The sequence below is a fragment of the Equus przewalskii genome, chromosome 10 (assembly GCF_037783145.1).
Source record: "Equus przewalskii isolate Varuska chromosome 10, EquPr2, whole genome shotgun sequence".
Taxonomy (NCBI): Eukaryota; Metazoa; Chordata; class Mammalia; order Perissodactyla; family Equidae; genus Equus; species Equus przewalskii.
This window is the reverse complement of record NC_091840.1, coordinates 55968619-55977241: the sequence shown is the minus strand read 5'-3', so window position 1 is coordinate 55977241 and position 8623 is coordinate 55968619.

Sequence of the window (8623 nt, the reverse complement as noted above, 5' to 3'; positions counted from 1 at the left end):
TCCACTTCTTCCAAGCCTACCTGTCCATCTCATCACAGGGGAGATGGATCTCTTCCCTTCGAAGAGTGACTTTATCCAGAGGCCTTATCTGCCGTGCTTCCCAGGTGCTACCATGCTTAATACTGTTTGTGAGAGTGTCTCATGGCTGCACACGCGGTTGCTGAAGACAATGACTGTGTCCTGTGAATTTCTGTATCTTTACTATATTCACCTAGCATCTTGTGTACAGTGGGTACTCAAGAGATTAAAGAGAAATTTGTTAAATAAATGGAAGAACTGGTGAAGTCTTGAGCGGAAATGGTTCCTTGGAGGTTTGTCTAAGGTCTGAGTGGTTGAGGAGAGGCCGTTCATGGTTCCTTCGAGGCTTTTCTCTAGGCGTTCTCTGCCATCTCCCCACTTCTCAACCTGCGCAAAGAGTAAGTCTGTGTTTGGAGTAATGTGATTTAAAGGTTACATTTATTAGCAAATAGCTGTGTTTATAAACTTAGTTTGACAAAAAAGGGAGCCTTTGAAATTAATACTGTTTGCTGAAATTGAACCGTGTTCAATCAACAGTGCATACGGTCTGCTTAAGGAAACGTGCAGTCAATGTGGCTTTCACCATCTTACGCTCCTTGCTCATTCTTTTTCTTTTTATTTTTTAATTAAAAATTTTTTTTGTTTTGAGGAAGATTAGCCCTGAGCTAACTGCTGCCAATCCTCCTCCTTTTGCTGAGGAAGACTGGCCCTGAGCTAACATCCATGCCCATCTTCCTCTACTTTATACGTGGGACGCCTACCACAGCATGGCTTTTGCCAAGCCGTGGCATGTCCGCACCCAGAATCCTAACTGGCAAAACCCAGGCCGCCGAAGCAGATGGTGCGAACTTAACCACTGGGTCACTGGGCAGGCCCCTCCTTTTATTTTTTGAAACAATTCTTTTAAAGCTGGACTGGAGTTTTAGGCTGAGATTTATCTATTTTGTGTCAACTTGCTGTTGTCATGATATTCTGCTTTGGAAAATTTATGGAACTAAGGTGCTGGAGCCTCAGGACCTAGATTGATCTTATCCTGTTCAGCTCAGCCCCCTCCAGGACCCCGGTTCACTTTCTCAAGAGATTCCAGAAGGCTGTGGGACCGAGACTTCTGGGTCCCCTGCTGCCTCAGAGCATCCTGTGGGGACCCTTATCCTGAGATGTTGGTGGCCTGGATTTCTAATATAGAAACAACTTCTCAAAGTCAAAAGCTGGAAAGAGGCACTTTCTGACATGAATGATGCTGGCTTCTCCGGCCCCCAGGTTTCAGCTCCACAGAGAGAAGCCTCTAGGTAGAAGATGACCCTAGGAGGAAAAATTTATCTTGGGAAGAGAGGAACCCAACCCAGAGACTTCTTACAAGTCCTTTGGTTGGCTTTAGTTAAGAGGAGATAATGGCTCCTCCAGAGTATCTAACACTTAGTTGATGAGACAGGGATCCAGAGAATGGAAGATGCTGGAATAATTGGCTAATGATTCTGTCCAGACAGATCAGGATGCCCATCCCCAAATTAAAACAATATGGGGAGGAATGGACCATTACAGATGATTGAACTCAACTCTGTGAGGAGGAGACAGAATTTCAAACCATTTTGTCAAGTGGGAGTGGGCACGTGGTTGTGCGAAGTGAGAGGTCTCCTTGGGGGAGATTAGGAAGGGCTCAGCACATACGGGGTCTGAGACTGTTATCTCCTCATTTGGTCAGAGAAATGGACAGGGCATGGTGATGATAAATGGGTGTTCTTTCACAACACTCACTTGGGGAGGCTTACTTTTCTTTTTTCTCACAAAAGTGCCTCAAAATGCCTAAAGAATTCCACTTTGGAATTACCTCTGAGCTAGTTTATATTTTCTATCTCATCACTCAACAATTGCACCTCATTTTTAACCCCAAAGTAGTTTCCTGCTCAATCAACCACCTTATTCATCAGACGTGGCTTTGGATGGTTTTTGGTTGTTTCCAAAAATGAAATTTTCTCTCAAAGCTGAAAGATTTACGTTATTGAAGCTCCTTAAGAAATGTGACTTTGACGCTGAAGAACTCAAGAGGAGTTTGGGATATATTCTGGTATTGAAAAAATTCAAGTCTAGTTATTTTGCAGTCCAACCTCATACATTTTCATCCCTTCTTCACTCATATTGTTTTAGAGATGAAACTCAGATCTGTATCAAGAATTCCGAGTGCATTAATCAAAGAATTGTGCCTAATCTAGCCATCTGTACCTAAATTTCTGCTTCTACAATATCTCTTTGAAAGTAAAAGGAAGACAAAATGGAGATGTTTATAATTAAATCATAAAAGAGACAGATTCCACCTTGTGCTACTCTGTGCAGGCTCTGCTAACATCGTGCACATTACACGTGTGGTAGGTTACAGCATAGCTTTGTCTTCACGTTACTAGAGTGATGCATACTCATTGTGGAGAATTAGGAAAAGAAGAAAAGCAAAAGGAAGAGAATTTAAAATCATCTGTGATTCTGTCAACTGTAGGTAACTCATTTTGGTGTTTCATCTTTCCAGCCTTCTTTTGATGTTCCTTTATTTTGTGGCAGTTTTAAGTCCTTTGTTTTTTCATTGATTGAAAAAATGACACATACAGAAACTTCTGCAAAAAATGTAAACAAAGTGAATTGTATTAACTACTAGACAGCTCCCTCCCCCTTTCTCTGTAGGCAACCACTGTCCTGATTTCTGCAAGATTCATTTTTTTCATATTTTTATCATCTAAGCCAGGAGTAATTTTTCTGTTCTTCTCTATTATTACCAGTCTGGAATCACGGATTTTTATTTAGTCAAGTGCAGTCATTACTCTTTTGATGCTCTAATCCTTCTAAGCATGGCCACGGAGCCTCTTGGGGCAGTTCCCGTGGCCTTTTCCCTCCGGCCTCGCGGGCCTGTACCCATCTTCGCCTTCTGACGCAGCAGGTTTCAGCTCACCTTCTGGGCTCCTGCCCTGAGCGTTTTGTTAAGGAGCCCTGGTTTGTGTTAGTGATGGTTGTCAGAAATCAGGATCTGGGCGCTCCCCGTATTTGCTTTTGAGGTGCCAGTGCTCCCAGGTTCTCTCAGAGAACAGACTGGGAAGTGCCCCCGCCTGTGCCCGATGGGCTTGTTTGAGGAAGCGCATGCCTGTGTGTCTCCTTTACTCATGCGCTCTCAATGCTTCTGCACCAGATGGGTGGGTTTTCCACACAGCAAGTAATTGTCGACGGCGCCAGCTGAGTGTCCTATAATTCACTTCAATTCTGACACTACTTGGAATTAGAATCTGATCCCACAACTTAAGGGCTCAGTCCTACAAGACTGAACCCACTTTTGACACTAACTGTAAGTATCAGGTTGTCCCCTGAATTTCTGATCAACTGGCTTAAATCGAGTTTCCCACACTTGCCCCCTAATATTTGATAATTTGCTAGAATGGCTCATAGAACTCAGGGAAATACCTTTACTTTTTTTTTTTTTTAACAAAGGATATAATAAAGAGTATGAGTGAATAGCCAGTGAAGAGATACATAGGGCGAGGAAGCAGAAGGGTCTCAAGTGAAGGAGTTTTCATCTCCATGGGGTGGGGTTGCACCACCCTCTCAGCGGGTAGGCGTGTCCACTGACCTGGAAGGTCCAAACCCTGTACTTTCAGGATCTTTATAGAGGCTTCCTCACATAGGCATCATCCATCATTAACTCAATCTCCAGCCCCTCTCCCCATCCCGGAGGACGTAGGGTGGGGCTAAAGGTCCCAAGCTTCTCATCCTGGCTTGGTCTTTCTGGCAACGAGCCCCCATCCAGGAGCCGTCCAGGAGCCCCTCCAGAGTCACCTTGTTAGAACAAAAGACACTCCTATCACCCAGAAAATTCCAAGGGTTTTAGGATCTGCATGTCAGGAACTGATGCAAAGACTAAATATTAGAACAAAAGATGCTCATAGTGCTCTTATCACTCAGGAAATTGCAAGAGTTTTAGGAGCCCTGTGCCAGGAACCGGGAACAGAGACCAATCTATATATGTTCTATTATTTCACAGGGCTCATATCAATATCTCAAATTCAAATTTAGCATTCCTATTTTTCTTAAATTCTTTGATTTCATATTTGAATTTCTTTTCTCTTATATCCAGCCTTTCTGTGTGTGTGTGTGTGTGTGTGAGTGTGTGTGTGTGTGTGTGTGTGTGTGTGTGTGAGATATGCTTGACAGTTTACAAAATGATCACTGCACAAGTGGAAAGTTCTGGATAGGAAGCAGGACAATGCTGTCATGGCAACAAGCCCACACTGGTGTGGGAAAATGTGTGGGGTGAATGTAGAAGGTCCAGGTCATTTCACCACCAATAGTAAAGAAGGCCTGTGACAGGCCCGGCCCGGATGAAGAGGACCCGCTTCCTGGGCCTCATGTGCCTATCCGCCTGTGGAGCGCCTAAGGAGGATCCCGTCAACTTAATGGGCCACACTTCTGACCTCCAGAGACAGAGGGCTCAGTCCCACAAGGCTGCCCCCACTGCAGACGCCAGTTGTAAGTCACAGGCCTCCCATACTTCTGACTGACTGGCTATAAATCGGTTCCCACGACTCTGGGCTCGGGTTCGATAATTTGCTAGAATGGCTCACAGAACTCAGAGAAACACTTCACCTGTGTTTATTGGTTTTTTATAAAGGATACAATTGAACAGCCAAATGGAAGCGATGCATAGGGAAAGGTGGGGAGGAGGTTGCATGGAGCTCCATGACTTCTCTGGGCACACCACCCTCCCAGCACCTCCGTGTGTTCACCAACCCAGAAGTTCTCTGAACCATATAGTTTAGAGGTTTTTATAGAGATTTCATTAGTCGTGATTGATTGACTCATTGGCCATTAACGATGGACTCAATTTCCAGCCCCTCTCCGTTGCCTGGAGGTCAGGGAGTAGAGCTAAAAGTCCCAACCCTCTAATCACGTGGTCAGTTCCTGTGGCCACCAGCCCCCATCCTGAAGTTAATAAGGGCCCACCAGAGTCACCTCATCAGTGTAGCCCAGGTACGGTTGAAAGGTGCCCATTATGAGTAACGAGATATACTCCTCTCATCCCTATCACCCTGGAAATCCCAAGGATTTAAAAGAATTTGGTGCCAAGAACTGGAGACGCAAACCAAATGTGTATTTCTTATTTTCTCAGAATATCACAGCTTCATAGAAGATGGCAGGGTTCTCTGATCTGCTCCTGCATTCCGTTTACTGTGGTATCACACATACAGCCTCTGTGCCTGTGCACTCACGAGAGAGTGAGAACGGAAAAGGTGACTAGTGCCTTAGTAGTATGAAACTAATTTCCATCTCGCAGGTACCCCAAAAGGGTCTCAGGGTCCCCCAGGGAGGACCAGACCACACTCGGAGAACCACTGACATAGAAACAGGGCTGGTGGAGGCAACAGCATTGGGGATTACAAGCCAAGGTTTTGAGATGGTTCGGCTTGATCTTTATGGTATTGTACCTAGAAGTTGATCCTCAAATGAACTGTTAAATATCAGCTAATTTTGTAAAAGTTTGCAAAAGTTAAGTAAAATCACCCTAATTTGCCTTTGGAAGTCCGAATTCTTCTGTCCAACTGCTACTCCACGTCTCCACTTGGATGTGAAATAGGCATTCCAAACTCGCCTGTTTGGACTGATGCCTGCTCTGCTCCTTGCGAATCTCCACTGTGTGGCGTTTCCCATTTAGTTCATCATTATAGTTGCTCAGGCACAAAACCCTACCATCATTTTTGATGCCTCCCTGCAATTACCCTGGCCTCAGCCTCCAGCGTCTCTCCCCTGAATTACTCAGACCCGTTCTCTCTGTTCTTGCCCTCCCTCCCCAACCCCCTTATCCATTCTCAACGTAACAGCCAGAGTGGTCCTTTCACCACCCAAGACCATGCCTTTTTCTGTTTAAAATGACGTGATGATGACTCTGTTCATTCGAGTCAAAGCTGACTCTTTAAAATGCCTTTGAGGTCTCACCTGATCAGCCCCAGCTTTTTCCTTAGTGACCCATCTGTCTCAGCTCTCTCCCCATGCTGCTTTGGCCACAGTGACTTCTTTCTGTTCCTTGAACACACCAGACTTGCTCCTGCCTCAGGGCCTTTGCGCCAGCCACTCCCTCCTTCTAGAATGCTCTTCTCCCTGAGAGCTTCTAACTCCCTCATTTTGCAGCTTTGCTCAGCTGTAAGCTTCTCGCTGTGTTCTGCTTAGCATTGCAAGCCCTGCTTCCTACCCCGGAATGCCTGTCACCCTCCCTCTCTACTTTTTCTTTCCCCACAGAGCATTTATACTCTTCCATTCATTTAGTTATTGTGTATTGTTCTGTCTTCGCCGCTAGAATGTCAACCCCACAGTTCAGGGGTTCGTGTCCTATTTTTTTCACTGATGTGCCCTGAGAACGTAGAACAGTGTCTGGCATGTAGTAGACGCTCAATGCATATATGTTAAATGAATGATCGCGTGGATATGCAAATGGCTTAAAAAAACTAGGATGCCCCTAATATTTGAGGCTGTGATTGAGTTAAAACCAATCATCTGGAATCTGTTGAGAGTATTGATAATCAAAACTCTTTCCACTGCAAGTGACAACAACTCATCTAACCCTGGGTTGAACAAAAGGAAAGAAAAAAGGCAGAAAGACAGAAAGAAGGCAGGAAGGAAGGAAAGGAAGAAAGAAAAAAGGAAGGAAGGAAGGGAGGGAGGGAGGAAAGGAAGAAACAAAAGGAAGGAAGAAAGAATGAAGGAAGGAATAAAGAAAGAAAAAGAAAGAAGGAAAGGAGAAAAGAAGGAAAGAATATAGGCTTACAATATAGGCTTCAGGCATGGTTGAATCCAGGGGTTCAAATGATGTCACTAAGATGCTGTCTCTTTACTTTCCTCCTCCTGTGTCCGCTTCATTCCCAGGCAGCCTCTCCCTTTGTGGTGGTAAAGATACCGCAGGCATCTCTAAATGTTTATGTTACCAGCTCAGCCACCCCCTGAGAAAGAAAGGCACATTTATCTCTGTTGGGTGTTCTCGCTCCCAGGCTCCCTCAATGGGCACGGCAAGGGAATGTGCATCACATTACTTATTTTTATGTCTATCTCTGTAGCTGAAAACTGTGTGTTCACCCTGATGCCTCCAACTCCAGTCCCACAGCACAGGGTTTATTTGAGCTTTCTCCCTTTCCCTATATGTGTACTTCCCTTCTCTGAGAGTAAGAAAGTATTTTCTAATTTGTTTGCTTATAATCAGTGCTGCTGTATGTGACAATTTCCCCTCCCTCCCTTCACTGCTGAGTCTTCCCCACGTGTTGCCCTGCTCACGCTCCTCGGGCTCAGACGCCCCTTCGTGGAGGTTCTCTTCCTCCTACACCAGGCTGCCCTACGAGCGGATGTTCTCCTCACCCTGCTGGGGCTGATACCCATGCCTGGCCACCCTTCCATGGGGACCACCTCCTCCCTGCTCAGACCCTGCGTCTCCAGGCTCACAGCCTGCACAAATGCATGCCTTCCTCCTCCGGCTGGGTCCCTGACACCTGCCATCAGCCTCAGACGCTCCAGGCCAGGCTACCATCTTGCAGGGACACCCTTGTCATCCTGCTTGGACTCTGACCCCCTTGGGCGACTGTGCTTCCCTCTCCCTGCACAGATGCCGACCTTGTTCTGACCCACTCGACAGCTTTAAGGCTGACTTGCCCAGGAAGGGAAGAGGAAGCAGAAGCACCTTTATCTTTATTTATGTTGGTCACCACAAGAGACTCAGGACTCCCAGGCTGGCCCCTTCCGGGACTCAAATGCCCACACGGCTCCATGTTCAATGAGACACTTGCCATTACCCTTCGCCAGCCACAGCCAGGGACGCCTCTCCCCTTGCCCTGATGTGTGTTCCTCCTGGCACTTGTTGCCATCTGCCTGCGTTGGTTGGATGGATTCTTGCATCTCCAGCACTCAGTGCTGTGCCTGGCACATGGAAGTATCAAGAAATATTTGCTCAGTGAATGAGTCCTAAAAGAGAGCCGTCCCACGTGGGCAGGGAGGCCCTGAGCCTGCTCCGAGGGTGGATGTCAGGCTAAGCCTGCTTGCCTCACCCCAGACTGCTCAGCTTGCGTCCTTGTGGGTCCTTCTGCACAGTGGCCATCCCGCGGCCCTCTGAGGCTTGTGTGCCCTTCCTCCCAACACCCCGGCAGGTGGCACCCCCACTGGCCTGAGCAGCGCTGGTGACTTACGGGAGTGGACAGATGAGGGAGTATAGTTAGCATTCATTCATTGCTTATGTTGTGCTGGCTGTCAGAACTAATGAAATTTTATGACAGACGGGCAACGACCGGCTTCCTGGTGTTATTTATCTTTCTCGCTTCTGGCCCGCAGCACTGGGTGATTTTTCACTTACATTTAAAAATGCCAAGATGACTAAGCGTGATTCGCCTACTCAGAAAACTAGCAAATTGTATCAATGCACAAATGTAATTAATAATCATCAGGCATGAGAAATGAGGAGCAGTTAAGCAGGATAGTCTATCTTTCTAGTCCCCCGACCCTCCCCGAACACCATTTCAACGAGTTCCCAAACTCTGGGAACATACATCATGGGTCCGTCCTGCACTCTCCACCCACTCTGTGCTTCTATCTGATAGCCAAT